This window comes from Rhamphochromis sp. 'chilingali' (genome assembly GCF_963969265.1).
Source record: "Rhamphochromis sp. 'chilingali' genome assembly, chromosome: 2".
Lineage (NCBI taxonomy): Eukaryota > Metazoa > Chordata > Actinopteri > Cichliformes > Cichlidae > Rhamphochromis > Rhamphochromis sp. 'chilingali'.
In genome coordinates, this window is record NC_137930.1 from 4392048 (window position 1) to 4411432 (window position 19385).

The following is a 19385-nucleotide window of genomic DNA, read 5'->3' on the forward strand; positions in this document are numbered from 1 at the left end:
CTGCAAAAGGTGCAGACACTGGCATGGAGGGAAGTATAAGATTTGTAGGGCTAGACACTGGTGTGGGAGGAAGCTGAGGATATAGAGACCCTGACAACGGAGCAGGCTGACTCATAGAAGCTGTAGGACTGGACAATGGAGCAGGTGGAAGTATAAAACCTATAGGACTGGGCACTGGAAGAGGCGGAAGCACAGAAGCTGTAGGACTGGACACAGGTGTGGGAGGAAGCTCAGGATATAGCGGGCGTGACACTGGAGAAGGGGGAAATATAGAAGCTGTGGGACTTGAGACTGGAGAAGAGGGAAGCATCAGGGGTGTGAGACTAGTATTAGCCATCATACTGCAAACCTCTTCCTCAGTACTTTGTTTTGAAACAGCTTCATACACCTTTTGCAGCATGGTGGTGTGCTCAATCTGCAGAGCACCAGAAAGGACCTGGAAGTTCTCTGTGAGCCTTTGGTTCACCTCGCTGAACTTTTCTTCAATGTTTCCAGCCTTGAAGAAGGTCTTAACAGACTTGGTTTGTGAGAATTTTGCTATCAGATCCTTGGCAGAATTCAAGATGACGTAGAGTTCCCTCAGAGCTCCATCAACAGTATCAGATATTTGGCTTGGATCACTCTGTGTGATGTTTAAAACCAGCCTTTCCACAGCTTTGACTCTTTCTGTAATCCTTCTGCAGCGCTCCTTATTGGATTTCATAGTGTCAGCCATCTTTTTGATGGTTGTGGTAAGTGACAAGATACCTTCAGCGTAGTCCATGATCAGCTGCAGAGAAAGTAAAACAGTTAACGTGACTGTAATGGTGCTGCGGTGAAGTAAACTCAAACAGACTGAACTAAACTGAGCTGAACCTGATACAAACTTTATCCTTTTGGAAAGTATGTGTGTAAGGGGCTATTAGCCCCGCTATGTAGGGCTGAAGAAGTGCACAGGCTGCCCTGAACGACTAAAGGGTGGTGGGATCTGAGTCCACGACCCCCATCCCAGTACAGTTGACCCCGATACTTACTTCTATAAGAATGGTTTTAGCTGTCTGGCTGCTACAGGCACAGAAGAAGGGCTCCAGGGCCCAAACCTGCGAAACAGCGACTGCCTGGAGTGCACTGTACTGTCGAATATTCTCAATATGTCACTTCCTCTTCGCTTATTCATACAGCCTGCTAAAGGCCCTACATGGCAGTTTTCCACAAGTTATATGTATGTGCCCTCACGTGTGCACACAACAAAAAGGGTTAAAATCTCATGTCAGCTCTCGTGACACTACTAGCAGAGGCATGGCTGTGTCAAGCTAGTTAGGCAAACTAAAGTCATAAATCTTCCAGTCAGACGTATGAAGGTGTGTTCAGACTGAATGTGAGAGATATAATGCAAAGTGACTTAAGGATATATTTTACAATATCTTTGGTAACCTTTTCCAACTTCTCCTGCCCAAGACATTCTTAGAAAAAATAGAATGTGTGGTTACAAAGTGGAAAACTGCCCGTACAAGTAAAAAAAATCATACCTATTTTTTAGACTTGATTTCCCTTCAAGGTGGTCTCTTTGTGCACCTCTGCACTGCTTCCAGTCTGCCTCTTTTAGATCGCTCTGTGGAAGTCCAGGTGCAGCAGCCTGGTGGAGTACAAGAGCATCACAGTTATTTCCTTTATTACCACCCAGAGCTCACGAGCAAATGCAAAGGTCAGCTTTAGATAAGGGGGGTCTCGACAATAATAGCAATACAATGCTATAAGTATCCAAGTACTGCATACTTTTATGTATGCATGATATATACTACACTGATGAGGGAGTTCATTTCAATTCAATTCAATTCAATTCAATGTACTTTATATTGTGAGGTAAAGACCCTACAGCAGGGGTAGGGAACGTTGGTCCTTGAGAGCCGGTGTCCTGCAGGTTTTAGATCTCACCCTGGGTCACCACACATGAATCAATTGATTAGTTCGTTACCAGGCCTCTGGAGAACTTCAAGACATGTTGAGGAGGTAGTTTAACATTTAAATCAGCTGTGTTGGATCAAGGACACATCTAACACCTGCAGGACACCGGCTCTCGAGGCCTGGAGTTCCCTACCCCCGCCCTACAGTAACATATAGTGGAGCTTCCACTCGGGCCCTTTGTGATTGTCTGCCCCACCCATTCCACACATGTGTATAGAGTCCTGCGTCCTCCTTGTCAGCTGTCAGTTCATCTGTTTGTTTCTTGTGCTCACCTTTTGTTCTTGCACCTCTGCGTGCTGCATTTCATCATGCTCAGGGGGTTGGATGGGCTTTTCCCCGTCTTGTATACAATCAATTTCATAAGTACTGATCTCAGACATATTCTTTAACTCAAGTATTCACTAGAGCCTTTCATCACTGTGTCTGTGAAGATTACCTTTAAGGCTGTTTTTGCATCATGCAAACAACGAAATCTCGCCTATGAACAGCTGAACATTTTTCATTTTTCAAGTTGTAGATAAAACACAACATTTTTGTCTTTCGTTAAAAGTCAAAACAGACCTAAGTTAAAAAAGCTTAAACAATTATCCACAGTATGAGATGTCTTATGTGTGACGTCAGAAGAACATTTGAAATAAAATAAATTTCCACTGCTTCCATTACAGTTTGCAGATCACAGTGGTTTACAGTATTTTATGACTAACCAGCACCACTATTTGTCTTTAGGATTCAAACAATGTATCAAGAGCTATAAATACGTCTCCATCCTTTGCTAAGGCATGCTGCAGGCTAAACTGGAACCACTGGTGGTTCTGGCTCACAGGATGCACATTTATAATCCCTGTGTTAAAAACAAGTCTTCAACACTTAGTTTCACTTTTCATTTAAACTATTTTTCTTCATTAATGTTTGTGATGGACATCAAAAACTCCCCTTGCACTGGAGGATGTGATCTGCCGGCCTCACACTGCTATTTCATGATCTATTTTCCTACTTCATGTGCCGACATTAAGAGAGGAGTTGGTGGTAAAAAGACAAACTTCAGAAGACACCATCTTGATTTGTTTCGGTCGTTCTTTTGTGCTTTAGGAGCAGAATTATTAGGAGAGGCTGCTTGGATATAGATGATCTGGAAAAACTTTGAATCGATCATTTTAATGTTCAGATAGTGTGAAACTAATTAAGATGAGACACAGTGGTTCACTGTGAGTTTCTTTGTCTAAAAGAAGAATGCCTTGTAGGAAATTGTATTTGCTTTTGGGCGTAGACACTCCACTTGTTTCTCATAAACGTGAGCTTTCATGCCAATGACACGTTCTTAATTATGCTGCTTGCCTTTTCAGAACAGAAACTGGTGTAAAAATAAAGTGATATTGGAAAAAAAACCCTCATTTTCTTTCTTATTGCAGTTACTGCACTACATTATAGACTTTGGAGACATTAGCACTTCAATCTGTGGATGTAGACGGCACAGTAAACAGAAATCTAATGAACTCATTGACAAACTTTAATAAATAACAGCTATGACCAGAACAGTAAAACCTGACATTGTTTACACATTCAGTTTCACTGGTAAATGAGATTCTCATCCAGGGCCAGGCATTTATGCTTTACCGACATGTTCTGATTTAATGTCAAATGTGCATCTCGCACAGCTTTTTCCTCTCGCAGTTGCTCCCATGTAATTCCCTTAAACAGTCAACAAACAGGAGATTTAGCTCAAAGAAACAGCCTGCTTTTAGCTTTGAGATGCAGTAAAGAAGAAAAATAAATAAAATTCTTTAACAAAAGTAAATACAATACAAAATGTAATGTCACACAGGAACACAGGATTAAAGATTGAGTTTGGTTATTTACCAGTCAGTAGATGTCATCAGCCTCCCTGCTGAGGTGTTGAGGAAAATGAAAGTCATTTTCATTCTCGGTTTTAAAGTGATGTCTCTGAAACATCTGTGGCATCTGTGTTATGTCTGTCTACAGCGACACACTTGACTGTAATAAACCTGTTTATCCTGTAAAAACCAACATGCGTAACCTTGTGTTCAGCATTCACAGGTAACGTGAGCAACAGCACTACTGCAAACAAACACAACTTACCAAAGGAGTATGCAGTAAATAGGTTTTGCACTGACTATGAGGTTGAACCATCTGTATTTAAATAATCTCTGCTGGGAGGATGAATTTTATGTGTGCAAGCTGTTAAGTTTGGGAACAGCTGCCACAAACTGTATATAAAAGACAGATCATCATATAGTGGTTTTAGACACTGTATTAGCAGCCACCTTGTTGGTTTTTTGAATTTGGATGGGGCCATATTTACTTGAAAGGAGATCAAAAAGGTGCTCCATAAAGAAAGGAACAGAAAAAGATCTAGTATGACGCTAACATACTTCAGATATCCAAAATACCAAAGTGCATTACTGCATCACTCATCATGTTTTATGATGTTAGGCTGATATACACAGTAGTAAAATGAAAGTCATTTTCATTCTTGGTTTTAAAGTGATGTCTCTGAAACATCTGTGGTATCTGTGTTTGTCAGTGTACAGCGACAGACTTGACTGTAATAAACCTGTTTATCCTGTAAAAACCTACATGCGTAAACTTGTGTTCAGCATCTAACGCGTTCACGTGAGAGATGTTAAGATAAGATAAGATAAGATAAGATAAGATAAGATAAGATAAGATAAGATAAGATAAGATAGAACTTTATTAATCCCTCGGGTGGGTTCCTCTGGGAAATTCGACTTCCAAAAAAAGCACAGCAACGACCAAAGTTACAGTTACAGAACTGTTATATATATATATACACACACACACACACACACACACATATATAAATACAGAGACAAATATAAATAAAATATACAAAGGGGATAAATAGAATAAATAGGAATAAAAAAATACAAGTGAATTGCACATTTCAAGTATTGAGTCTATTGCACTGTTGACTATTTACAAAAAGTATTGCACAAGGTATTGTACAGTGAGGTGCAGAGGCACTACAGCTTAGTTGTTCCCCCCTCCTTTGTCCTCCTGTTTCCCCTCCCTCTCCCCTCCAGAGAGGAGTTAAACAGTCTGATGGCGTGTGGGACAAAGGAGTTTTTAAGTCTGTTAGTTCTTGTCTTGGGGAGAAGCAACCTGTCACTGAACAGACTCTTCTGGTTGTTTATGGCCGTGTGCAGAGGATGTCCAGCATTGTCCATAATGTCCATCAGTTTCTTTAATGTCCTTTTCTCTGCCACTGTCACCAGAGTGTCCAGCTTCATGCCGACCACAGAGCTAGCCCTCCTGATCAGTTTCTCCAGCCTGGATGAGTCCCTCTTTGCTGTGCTGCTCCCCCAGCACACCACAGCATAGAAAAGTACTCCAGCAACCACTGACTGGTAAAACATCCTCAGGAGCTTCCTGCAGATGTTAAAAGACCTCAGCCTCCTGAGGAAGTATTTACAGATGTTACTACTGTAAATAACACGGGGCTGGAAACTAGAAGCTGGGAGTCAAATGTTGTGTTTTCATCAGAATGGTGCTTTGGCAATATAACAGAAGTTTAAATTGTCTCGAAGTTTTGACTAACAACACATTCCAACAAAAAAAAGAAAAATCTGAACTAAAACTGAAACTTTGAAAAGCTTAAAATAAACCCTGAATAATTTATTTTATTTCCTTTTTTCCTCAGCTAATAAAAGTTTCCTATGGCCATTAGTTGTAATTTGAATATGACTGAACTGCTGCGTTTTGATGTGTTTAATATTTGACTCGTTTTTAGTGATTTTTCAGCAGTGTTGGGCAAGTTACTTTGAAAAAGTAATTAATTATAGTTACTAGTTACTTCTTCAAGAAAGTAACTGAGTTAGTAACTGATATTCTAAAAGTATGCTTTCTTCCATTTGCGCAACATCTCTAAAATTAGAAATATCCTGTCTCAGAGTGACGCTGAAAAACTAGTTCATGCATTTATTACTTCCAGGCTGGACGACTGTAATTCATTATTATCAGGAAGTCCTAAAAACTCGCTGAAAAGCCTTCAGCTGATCCAAAATGCTGCAGCAAGAGTCCTGACAGGGACTAGAAAGAGAGAGCATATTTCTCCTGTTTTGGCCTCCCTTCATTGGCTTCCTGTTAAATCCAGAATTGAATTCAAAATCCTGCTCCTCACATACAAGGTCTTAAATAATCAGGCCCCATCTTATCTCAATGACCTTGTAGTACCATATCACCCTATTAGAGCACTTCGCTCTCACTCTGCAGGCCTACTTGTTGTTCCTAGAGTATTTAAAAGTAGAATGGGAGGCAGAGCCTTCAGTTTTCAGGCCCCTCTTCTGTGGAACCAGCTTCCAGTTTGGATTCAGGAGACAGACACTATCTCTACTTTCAAGATTAGGCTTCAAACTTTCCTTTTTGCTAAAGCATATAGTCAGGGCTGGACCAGGTGACCCTGAATCCTCCCTTAGTTATGCTGCAATAGACGTAGGCTGCCGGGGGATTCCCATGATGCATTGAGTTTTTCCTTTCCAGTCACCTTTCTCACTCACTATGTATTAATAGACCTCTCTGCATTGAATCATATCTGTTATTAATCTCTGTCTCTCTTCCACAGCATGTCTTTATCCTGTCTTCCTTCTCTCACCCCAACCGGTCGCAGCAGATGGCCCCGCCCCTCCCTGAGCCTGGTTCTGCCGGAGGTTTCTTCCTGTTAAAAGGGAGTTTTTCCTTCCCACTGTCGCCAAAGTGCTTGCTCATAGGGGGTCATATGATTGTTGGGTTTTTCTCTGTATCTATGAAGCGCCTTGAGGCGACTTTTGTTGTGATTTGGCGCTATATAAATAAAATTGAATTGAATTGAATTGAAGTAATTAATTACTTGAAAAGTAACTATTGCGTTACTTTAAAAAACGTTTAACCCTCTGGGGTCCAGGGTATAATTGGCCATTTTTAACTACTTTTGATTTTCCCTCCACATTTTACTTTGTTTGGTATCATCCTTTTCAGCACAACCTCACGTGTCTGAATTTACAGTTATGTTTTCATTTTGACATACTGTATTAACACAATTGATCTAAAATCAGACAAAAAACATAAAATCAGAGTAGAAAAAGTTATATTTTTACTGTAACAACCACAAACATGTTTAGTGATCATATTTCATAACTTTAAATGCAAATATAAATGTCAATTTTAAAATCCTATGCACAAGTTTTGCAAACAAAGTTATTTGCATCCATTTACCTTTTACCTTGATTTTTTTAATAACCATTTCAAACTATTTACAGAACAATCAGCTGTTCTGCATTCAATAAGATGCACACAAATTATTTGTGCCACTCCAAAAAAATAATTTCTGTCCACTATAAAGAAGAACATCACAGCCTGATACCTGCAGATCTGACAGCAGCAGGTGTATCACTCCTGTTTCTACCTGGAGACAGCAGTCGCCTCAAATCTCTCACATCTCAAAACTCGCTCTCTCTCTCTTTCTGCTCTCTCTCTCTCTCTCTCTCTCTCTCCGTCACTCCTAAAACTTCCCGTTTTTTTGTTTTTTAATTTTTGCTCATAAGCAGAGAGGTCTCGCTGCGCTGTCTTTAGACAGTAAACGTGACGGAACTATTGAGGAAAAAGCGCCGCGTATATCTTGTTTATCATGACTCTGGTTTTACGTGGCCGATCAACACAATTTATAAACTGGTATATGTCACCTTGTTGCTTTTTCTTTAAGTGGTCATGTGATTGGCTCACCACGACTCCTTTATTCTTCATTTCTGTGCTGAACAGTCATTTTAAGATTAGCTAGTAAATAACAATTAGCTAATGTTGTTCATGAGACTAAAGTCATCTCACTGTGGTAATGTAAATATAATATGGCCAATATTATATTAATCATTATTAGCTATTACAGCAGTGAGTTTGAACTCTGTGTCAAACACTGAGCTTCAGTAAAGATTCAAGTTGCAGTTATTTACATGTCTTATCACCTTAAATCTTCACTCAAAGACAAGTATCTTTGACAGTGTATATATATATGTATCATATATAAGAGACAAATATTTTTCTTTTAATATGTTGGCATTACTAAATTTGGCTCATTGCTTACATATATGTGTAAAAAGCAAATGTACGAGCTGTGATAACTGTGTCTGATAGAATGAAGAGTAGACTGATATATGAAATATTCCTTTATTGGGTGAGAAAATCAGACCATGTCATAACTGCTGTAAGTCACACAGAATAGACATCAGAGCCTTAAACAGGCTGACGTCTGCTAAATGGGTCAAACTGGGCAGAAAGTCTACAAACACATAACATCCTTATAGAATATGATGTAACACTATAGATCAACTTAGCTCAGAATATATAAAGCAAATAAACAGTCACAGCAATATGATGCAACAAACACAGCAGTGCTACTGATCCAAAATACTCAAAGCTTCATAGAAGTGAAACAAACATTTATTTTTAGCTCCATTCTGCTGCTGATACAGACTTTAGGTTTCTGAATGTTAAACTTTGATTATGGCAAAGCTGTGAAAACGTGTGACCTTAAATGACTGGATTTACACCTGAGCTTGGAAAATTCTTCCTTTTTTTGTTTTTGTCAGACACTGAATGTGATCATAAGTTTATATCTTACTGAGTAGTAACAGAAGTCTGCTTTTTAAATAAAATTTATGAGAGCTTGTTTGTACACAGTATGTTTTTTCTTTGTTTGTTTTTTTGTCTTTTGTTTTTTGGATTTTGATATTTTTCTCCCACACTGAAAACACTGATATAATTATATTAATATTACTTAATGAGACTGATTCAGGACAGACAGTTCTGTTAAACTTTCCTAGCAGTCCTTCACAAACAGGGAACAGTCTGTCTATTCTCTCCATCTGTCAGCTGCTGCTGGCTCTTCCTCCTCCTCTTCCTCACACACTGCCGAGTTTGTCCTGGTGGATCATCAGGGCTGCAAAGCCTCACAGATGATGTGCAGCAGTGGGTCCCTCAGTCTGTCCTCACTCTGGACACTTGCAGTTGTCACACATGGAAATCAAATGTGTGATAAGCTGCAGGATTCAAACACAAGTGTAACTTATAAACACATGTTCATACTTTTATTCCACAATCAGAGAGAAAGAAAAAGAGAGAGAGTGCAGGACAGACAGACAGGTGACAGTCTCAGGTGTACACACTGCTACAAAACAGGACAAGAGAAGCAGGATTTAGTGTTTGTGTTATTACGAGTGCTAAACAAGAAGAGTTCCAGATGGTGCAGTGGACACATGTGTGACTGCTGTGATTAAAGCATCTTTCTTTCAGCTTAACGAGTGAACCGTCAGCTCGTTCAAACACACGTTAAAGTCCGTTTGGCTCGACACCACCGAACAGAGGCAGCAATATAACACAGCTCACATTAACAGTGCAGTGAATCCTGCTTGTGCCGTGATATTCAGGACTGCAAACCGAGCAGCATCACTGACTTTCAGCTTGTTGTATTTGACCTGTATCCTGACCTGTTCCACTGTGACACTGGGAGATGATTGGAGGTGAGGGGGGGTGGGGGTTGTGGGCTGGTCAAACCTGTTGAAGAAGTTAACAGTTAGTTTATGTTATATATTTTATGCTTTTTGTTGACTTTTGAGAGCTTAAGTTGATATTTTAAAGCAATCAATTCACTGCATTTCATTTATGACATTATTGTAGAGTCTATAAAGCTATAAAATGCACAGCTCCTTCCGGCATGGCCGAAAGAGAGCTGGCCTAGCAGTCACACAACACAGCTCATGGTTCTTTGTATTTGTAACATGGTAGACTAATGTGCCTGTGTTAATTCAGCTCCATATTGTTGTGTGAAGTTGCACTGGGTTGGGAGTGGTTGTGTGTGTGTGTCACATTTTTGGTGAGCCAATGGCTGTAATGGGGTTGGACTAATTAGAGGCAGGTGTACTTGACTGCACTGATACACTGGTCTACTTATAGCCCACACTACAAACACTGCTGTGCTTTGTCTCTCTGTGCAGGTATGTAATGTGATGAAATCTGATATGTTTGGGCTGGATGGGTTTTGCGCTATGAATTCTGTAGTGAATGTGTCATTTTGTCTCTCTGTGCAGGCCAGGGCCTATTATATGCCACACAGAGGCTGGAGTGACCACTGGCTATATACTTGCAGGGTGGTGGGTCTCAGAAGACAACTTCTAACCCTGTTGAGGTTCAACACGTGGAGTGCAACTGGCAGTGTGGCATAGCTGGCTCTGGCCTTGGGACTGTGCGTTTTACTTGATTCATAAATGGGACACTGGACTGTTTTATCTTTTATCTTTTGATTATTTGTCAATAAATTATCTTTTAGAATTTTATTGACTGTCATCTTTTTGCCCACAGCTAAGACGGTTGGACAAAAGGACCCCCTGATGATCCTCTAATCGCTAAGAGGATCATCAGGTGGTCCTTTTGTCCCTCTGCTTGGGGATACTCCCACTAGGTTTATATCTGGGACTCTCCACCATTTGACCTTAGAACTGAAGAAGCTTCTCGGATGAGAGGTGAAACGTCTTCAAGTAACTTAAAGAAGTCCAGACGCTTTTCTTTGCAAGCTCCTTTGACTTCATCCATGGGCAGCAAAATTCCAAACTAATCAATACACATGCACCTCAGCAAATTGTAAAAGGGCAAAGCAATTTAAAACTTACAGTTTTTTGACTAATGTAGGTTTCCTGCAAATGGAGCCTTAGCTTGACGCTCCGCTCCTTGATAGTTTCTCAATATTTACTTCAAAAGTCCAAACAGGTAAACAGCAACAGAATTCCAAATTATGAAAACTTATAAAGCTCAATTCAAAATGGACAAAGAGAGATTGCCAGGTCCACTCTCCCATAAAACGATTCAGCTGACTTTATTATTGTTTTCTGATTATTATTATTTGATTTTGAGTTTTCTTTGCCCTTACTAAGTTGCTCTAATAAAATATCCTGTAATTAAAGTCTAAATTATGGACATTGTGGACTTCTGTGAAATAGGACAAGAAATCTGAGTAGTAATCTTTATTTATATAAATAACTCTTACCGATTACACCAGCCTTTTAAGTATAAGAGTCACTTGAGGCCTACTGTCCAGACCCCTCATTAACCCGTTTGATTAGTAAATGCACCGATATATGGAAGAGCTACCGTTAACAGGTGTGACTGGTAAGATTTGACTTGTAAGGATGCACAGGTTTTTGATTATGTTATCAGTGGATCCAAGGAACACACCTAAACACCAAGTTTGTTAAAGCTGGGCTATTCCCTTCACCCACACTGGCTCCATCTGAGCTCTGCATTACCTCAGAGAGCCAAACAGATGTGTATAGGTTGCTGGTCCTGAAGATCGACAGGCTCAGCTGATTTATTCCTCTGTTGTTACACCAACAACAGACTGTACACCCACTTTGTCTTTGCTAAACTCTTACTTTAAATTCTTCCCTATATATTTTCATTTTACCACCAGTATTTTAGAATATACTTTGGCTAGGCCTCTCCAAATCCTTTGTTTGTCTGTTTTTTAATTGTATTTTTTTTTTATTAATGTATTTATTTATGTTTTGTTTTGTTGAGGTAATTCAGAAGTGGACTCGAATCATTGCCCTGCTGCATACCTTGAGTGTGTTTGAACTTATATATTATATGTAGTGGCTTGCAAAAGTATTCGGCCCCCTTGAACTTTAACACATTTTGTCACATTACAGCCACAAACATCAATCAATTTTATTGGAATTCCACGTGAAAGACCAACACAAAGTGGTGCACACGTGAGAAGTGGAATGAAAATCATACATGATTCCAAACATTTTTTACAAATACATAACTGCAAAGTGGGGTGAACTTTCTGTTAATGGTACTCATGGCCATTGATCAGTGATTGTTGATCAATGGTCACAAGAATTTGCATAATTAAGATGAAGGAACTGACCTCCCAGCCCATTGTTCCTTCAGTGGGCTGGTTTCAGTCATTATGCAAATGTCCTGTTTATAAGATTTGGGAAACCTGCAGTCAGCTGAGACTGAAGAAGTCACCTGGATGAGTGACGAAATGTTTCTCCCACTGAAAACACTGCGTCCAGATGAACAGAATTATCTTCTGGAGATTTACTTAGCTGTATGATTAAGAATGCATGAAGACGTCTGGCAATGTTCACATTCTGTTTAACTTTAAGTGGCGCAGACTAATGAAGTAGTCTAGTGACAAAAATTACAAATAGTTTTTTGAAATGAAAGTTGTTTATTGAAAACAAAAATTAGTGAAGGAATTATTGTGAATAAGTTTATTATCTAAATAAAGTTGCTGCTAGCCTTTTCTATCATTGTTTTGTTTAGATGGGGAGTGAAAATATTTCTTTCTGACATGTGGGGAATGATGTAAAAAGTTTGAGAACAATTGATGTGGTCTCGTGTCCAACAGGAGGCACCAGCTGCTTTGTAATAAATTGCTAGTATGGGGTAGTTTAGAATGAATAAGTTGCCCTAACTTAGTCATTTTAAGTAAGCCTTAGTTTTTTTGAGGCATTGAGTTTGCATAATTTTTTTGGGTTCTGGGAACTAATTAGATTTGACAGCGCTGATGCTGGGTTTGTCTTATACCTTTATTGTGAAATGTAACTATATAACATTTGGAAGGTTTTTATTATTGTGAGCTCAAAAATTGAACTTTGCAGGAGTGCTGGACTTTTTTCATAATTAACAAGCTAATTTTTATAAGTTACAAATTCATTAATGTATCTGTTACTAGCAGATTTGTTGTTTTACTGGAATTTGGATTTTTGTTTGGTTTTAAAACCTGTTCCCTTTGAAATGTTCACCTTTACTAAATTTAGTTTGGTTTGTGGTTGTGGCTCACATCTTTGACACAGAGAACAAGAACACATGGATTTAAATGCAGACTCAGACGAGTGACACAAGTTTCAATGATTTTTATTATAAGTAAAAGATGGCACAGAGCCAGAGGATCCAGTCCAGCACACACACCAGGAAGGAACTGAGAAGGAGACAAGAATCCAAATTAAGGACACTAGGAGAGTTTCCTTCTACAGAGAGGTGATGTAATCCTGATTTACTGCTTCTGGAGTGTAAAACATCGTGCAGGATGGAGGAGAAACCGATGTTTGAGCACACTGCTGGTTGTTGAGAGCAGGTCTGTTGACTGAACTCCACCAGCTGATGGAGCTGTGCTCACTGGACTGGAGAATCCTGCCACTCACTAACACACAAACCAACAGGAGGAGGCAGCAAGACAGAGAACAAAGATGAGATTTTTCTGTTCCAAGCTACAAGATATTATTACAGTTTATAACTCATTAACCCACCTTTGGTGTGAGCAGCCTCAGCCATTAATGATCAGCGCATCAGCTCTGCTACCTCGTAGGAGTCCTCGTTGAACACCTCCAGTCTCAGCTCCAGAGTCAGCCACAGATCCACGTGAGCCCCTCGGCACGCTACAGTCACCAGGCTGTTTGCTCTCAGAGTTCAGCTCCCCTGGATTACTGACTACCTGACAGGCGGCAAACTGCAGTCTACGGCTGTTACTCTGGACGTATATAAATATCTATTAAATTATATATCTTATGATATATAATTTAATATTTTAAAAAAAATGTTTTTAATTTTTTTCATTTATTTAGAATAAATGAATATACATTATTTATTATACATCCAATTCTAGATTTATAGATATATAATTTCATAAATTAGAGGGACTATTGTTCCCACAACTATTATGAAATTGGAATTCATGTGTTTTTTCTCTAATGTTTCACTGTCGTTCACCAGTTCACACCAGTCCCTTAAAAGACTGTCTCTACATTCATCTTGGATCATTGGGGGAAATATGAAAGAGAAATTGTGTTTTCTCCACGTTGTAAATGTGTTTCATGTGGACAAAAGGATAATTTTTGCATTATTTTCAGCACAGACACATAAAATTCTTTTAATTATAATTGATTTAGAGTCGTCTCAATCATTGCAGATTCAGAGGGATGTGGCAAAGCTTTAGAGGTCTGTTGTTCCCACAAGAGGACTTAAGATTTTGGTTAATAATTTCAACTAACCCAACATTAAAATTCAGGGTTATTTTTTGTCTCATGTTTGACATGGCATTGTCGTTCACCAGTACTAACCAGTCCCTTAAAAGACTGTCTCTACATGCATCTTGGATCATTGGGGGAAATACGAAAGAATAAATTGTGTTTTCTCCACGTTGTAAATGTGTTTCACGTGAACAAAAGGAGTTTTTTGCCAGTGTTTTCAGCACAGACACATAGGATTTTATTTTCTTATGGAAGCTGCGTCTTTCTTCTTTTTCACTAAGTTCTGTGATATATTGGAAGATTTTACTGCTGACTGTGAAAGACTTCAGTTTGAAGTGATCACGCTTACATCTTTGACTGTCTTCATAAAACACACCGCATGGACCTAACATGTTGGGAGATGAGTAGGTGAGAGTTTGGAAACAATTTTGTCCACTTAATCCGTAAAATTGTGTGAATGCTACAGTTGTGGAAAATCCATATTTACAGCGCCAGAGATAAGCTTTTTCGAGAAGTAGAGAAGTACAACCTAAACATGGACTATTGAATGTATAAATCAGAATAGTCTCCACTAAATTTCCATTTTGTTGCAAAAAAGGTTCAAAAGCTTCACATAAACGAGGCTCGCTGTGCTTTATTTTTCCAGGAATTTCCTTTTTTTCATAATCTGGCTCAAATGCTGGAGAAACAATGATATTTTTACTATGTTTCATGGCAACAATAACAAATGCATACTGCTTATGTCCATGAATCTGAAGGTACTCTTTGAGGAATGGAAAAAATCTGTTTGCATCAACACTTGGAATTTTTTCTGGAATTGTTTTCTGCATTTCTTTGATTGAATGATAAAATTTCTCTTTATTTTTATTCTGTTGACAAATCGATTCACTTTCATCCTTAAACAGCTTCATTTTTTGCTGCTCTTCCGTACTACAAGTATTACATTTGTTGTGGTGTAAATTTGGTAGAATTTTATTTTGATGTTTTGCTTCGGCTGCTGTCAACGTCTCGGAAAAATTGTGTGTATTGAAAATTTCGGATAAAAAAAAAATTTGATTACCAGATATGTGGAGAATCTTTGAACGGAAAGGATTGATAGAGTTTGGATAGGCAGGATTTCTTTTTGGTTTAACAGCAAGATCATCCGGAAATGACAACTTTCTTTTGAGAAAGTGACTATTTTTGGATACAAGAAGATTATTATGGCCATTTTTATGGGTAGAGTTTTCAGCTTCTTTAATTTTGAATTCAAACTTTTTGCCATTTGCAAATGATTTTTGTAAAAGATTTCCAAAATATAATTGTTGCGCTTTTTTGCTAGCAAAGGTGCTGATCTGGGTTGATTTTTTAAATTTATATAACTTGTATTTGAAAGTGAATTTGAACTTATCTTCTATTTTCTGGTGCCAGGGTGCAGATCTCTTCACTAAAGAAAGAGAGGACAAAAAAGGCGTGATGAGAACATTCACAGCTGCTAGAAACTGGAATTCAAAGGTTGATTTGTCCAAATGACAAAAGAGATGTCACAATGCAGCAACGACCACGTTAAGCAACATTTCCCGAAAGGTTAAAACACTTTGGAAATAAATAAAAACACAATCCAATGATATTAAACTGAAAAACAAAATCTATTTTTACTATGTTTGTACTATTACAAAACAAAACAAAGCTTCTCATTGGACAAGAAAAAAACAAGTTGCTTGAGTGCAGACACAATAATTTGCTGGAGTCAAATTCAAAATAAGATTTGGCTTAATTTTCAAAATAATTTGTCTCTCTATGTAATTAAATGTTGCTCACAACTTCAAAATGTAAAAACAAAATGATTCTGGTCCCACAGAGACATTTTCAGTGTCAGGGGTTCGGTTTCTCTGCTCTCTGTGTCTGGTGTTTTGCCCCGGGTCCTTGGGCTCGTCTCTCATCCCGCCTTTGATTGTGCGCACCTGTGAGGCTCCACCTGTTCCTGACCACCTGGCTGATAAGACCACTATTAAGCTGAGGTTGAATCCTGTCTTCGCTGGATCGTTGAACTGCAACCCTGACTATCGTTTCTCTGTGTTTGTGTGACATTGTCCCTCGTTGTGCTTTGCCTGACCTCCCAGTATCTCTGTGCACAGGTTTTGGACCCCACCAGTGGTGTGGTTGAGAGCACTGTAAATATTGGACAGGTTGGACCCCCTTGGACCACTAACTCCCTGGCACATTTGCTCACTCACTGTAAACGAACTGAACTGCCAAACCGAGTCTGCGACTGAGTCGCCTGTCTCTTTCTACGTGACATTCAGAAGCAGTTTGTTAACCAGAACCTGTGATATATATTATATATAAAACTAGGGCTGCATGTAACATGTAAATCATGTAATAATACGCTCCACTAGAACACCCAAACACCCAGAAAAACTTTGACTTTACGGTTGTTTTTTAAAATAGTACACTACATTAGATTTTTCACTTCCAACCCACCTTTGGTGCGAACAGCCTCGCAGCTGTAACGTGCCAGCTTTCTCATCTTTCTCATTTGCCTTTTCGGCCTGAAAAAAGACAAAGATTTGAGATTATTTTCAACTTGATTTGAGGAAATGCAGTCTATGAAAACAGATCAAAAAGTAAGAAAAAACTTTGTAATTTTATAACAAAGTGTAAAAAAAGACTGCAATTCTGGTTATGCAATACTTCTGTTAAACACCTTAAATTAATGCTAAACGTCTGAACTTCAACCACATCTTGATTGCTTTAATTCACTGTGGTGGTATACAGAGGAAAAACTCTCCCAATACCTATGATCTTATCACCTGAACCAGGAAACAATAATGTACAACACTCTCACTTTCTGTTTTGTTTCTCTGAAATCCCTGACATCATCACGAGAAAAACCTGTGTGGGTGTGCTTTAATGCTTTGTCAGTTATTTGAATAGATAAAGCTAAATGTGTTCCAAAAGAAAGAAGAAGGATATTTTAACTTGAACTGCGAACTGCAGTGTAGAAAAGTGCGAGAACCTCAAATTTGTAATGAGGCACAGCCGAGTACTTGAACAAATCGGTGAGGCTGAATATTTAACCTCAGTTTTAATGGTCTGCTGTAAGTCCATCAAAGTCCATCAAAGAAAGTTTTGCATTCTTCCTGACAGACACCTCAGAGTCTGCCTGACCTTCTCCTCATTCTTCCAGGTAACGACTTCCACAAAGCAGCAGGCTGGAAGAACCATCAGGTTTTGTGTTCTTACAGCATGGTCAATATGACATGTGAAATTAAATATATTAAAGATGAGCCCACCTGGCTTGTCTTGGGTTTAGCTTCTTGGCAAGTGAAGGAACTTGAGGTTCTTACAGTTAGTTCAATCTAGGAAAAGCCTCTCTGCTCCCTCTGGGTGGATCTATTCCTCCAGAGCCACCGTGAGTAGGTTATAGTCACCCACCCAAAGAGGACTTCATACAATTTTCCATCTTTTTGACAAACATTCAGGCTTTTGTTTTACTATAGATTTTTCATACCCATTCTCTTTGCAATTTTTGCAATACCTATGATCTGCATACTATTTAGAAACAGTTATAGTTAATATCCAAACTGTTATAAGATTCTTGCCTTTTGTGGATCCCAAGGGTACATGCTGAATTGACTTTGAGGTCAAGCAACATCAGTTTCATTAACTTGGTGTTGGTATAGATGGTATACACTGAGATACACAGTTGATTGACTGTGCATTCAGTGGACGCTGATGTGATGACTTCAACCTGAGAAAAAACAATATTACATGTTACAATATTACAGTCTTACAGCACTTTGAATGACGCTGAAAGCTGCTAGCCCCATATCATGACAGACACACCTCGTTGTTTTGCATCATTCACTGTTGTTTGCATGTCCAAGCAGGTTACCACCCTGCAGTTTTACAGAAGTTTCCTGACTCAACTTTCTGTTCCTCTTAAGGTCTTACACAAAAGAAACTGAATGCCGTGAGATGACTTGTTGGGAATATAAATGACGCAGTCATGTTGTGCCATTCATATTCAAAATGTAATGTAGTTTTACCCAAATACTGAGTAGTCCGTACATCTATATGAGAGAGGGTGTCAGGAGCATCCTGAGCTTATTGCATGTTGCTCTTTGTATCATATTTGTATTGAGATTTTTGGTTTTTCCTTTATTATGATTTATTCCCTGAGGTTTCTCTTGTGTGTTTGTCTCCTCCCCGTGTGTTTGCATTTGTCTCTCGCCCCTCCGTGTGTCTTGTGTCTCCATGTTTTCATCTCTTTTTGCCCGCTCTGTGTCTTAGTCGTGTCACCGTGTTTAGTCTCACCTGTCTTGCCCTGCTCCTCTCCTCGTGTTTCATCTTTTCCCTCCCTGTTCACGCCGGCTGCTGTGTCAAGCCTGTGTGTTTCCTGTTTTATTTTGACAGTCTTGCGTCCCATGTTCAATGTGTTCTGCTTTGCGTCGCTCTGTCTCGTCACCTTTAATTTGTCCCAGCTGTTCCCCCCATGTGTTTCCACTTCCCCGATCACCCTCTTGTGTGTATTTATTGTGTCAGTTTTGCCTTGGTCTTCGTCGGTGTGTTATGTTCCTCCCGGGAGTTGTCTGTGTTTCTTCCAGTGAATCCCTCCTCGTGTTTCCGTGTTGCCTCCAAGATTTTTCTAGTGTTCCAACTTTTGTGTTTACTTATTTAGTTCTCACAGTTTAGGTGTTTCTCGGTTTAGTTTTTTGTTATTTTGGATTTTTCCTGTCTGAGTTCACATTTTGAAAATCTGCCTAAATAAACAGCACGCCCTTAGTTAACCACTACCTTGTCTCCTGCGGTCTATGTTTGGGTCCTCGTACAAACCTCACACGATCTGCACTCACCAAGAGATCGTGACAGAGGGACAGAGCTCTGTATTCATATAGACATATAGAGAGATTTATAGATGTATGAAAAACTAACACATTTACATTAATAGTTTGGCTTCTTTTTGTCTAATAGCTTTAACCCTGAGTGTTTTGTGCTGATTCAGCCACGGTTTTTTTTTTTCATCCGACTGTCTGAGCTGCCCCACAAACTCTTATTTGTATCTTTAACCCTTGTGACATTTCTCTAGTAATTATAGTCACAAGAAGGAATAAGTCAGATTATTCCTTCTTGTGACTGGATTATAATTCAAAGAAAAGATTCAAATAAACAAAGAAACTTACCTTCGAGGTAGCAGAGCTGATGCGCTGATCAAAAAGGGCAGTTTTGGGAGGTCGGACAGAATTTATGAGGATTCCTGATCATGTGGTCAGCCTAACTCCTCCCCTCCTTCCTGGTTTTTTCACAACTCTCACAGCTTTCTAAACAGCGCTGTGTGTGTTATGTGATCACTTCTGCTAACCACTGAAGGCGTATCTACTATGTAGGACTTTATTTCAGTAAAAAAAAAAAACAGAC

The 19385-nt window shown here is 39.1% G+C and overlaps 1 long non-coding RNA gene across 1 annotated transcript; it reads right to left on the reverse strand.

Moving 5' to 3' along the window:
• Window positions 1-12863: 12863 nt before the first annotated feature.
• LOC308392052 lies at window positions 12864-19177 on the reverse strand. Its single transcript, XR_013970752.1, has 5 exons — window positions 19151-19177; window positions 17570-17718; window positions 16449-16516; window positions 13266-15411; window positions 12864-13159 (listed from the first exon to the last, which is right to left on the reverse strand). It is a non-coding gene; the product is annotated as an uncharacterized lncRNA (long non-coding RNA).
• Window positions 19178-19385: the final 208 nt, after the last annotated feature.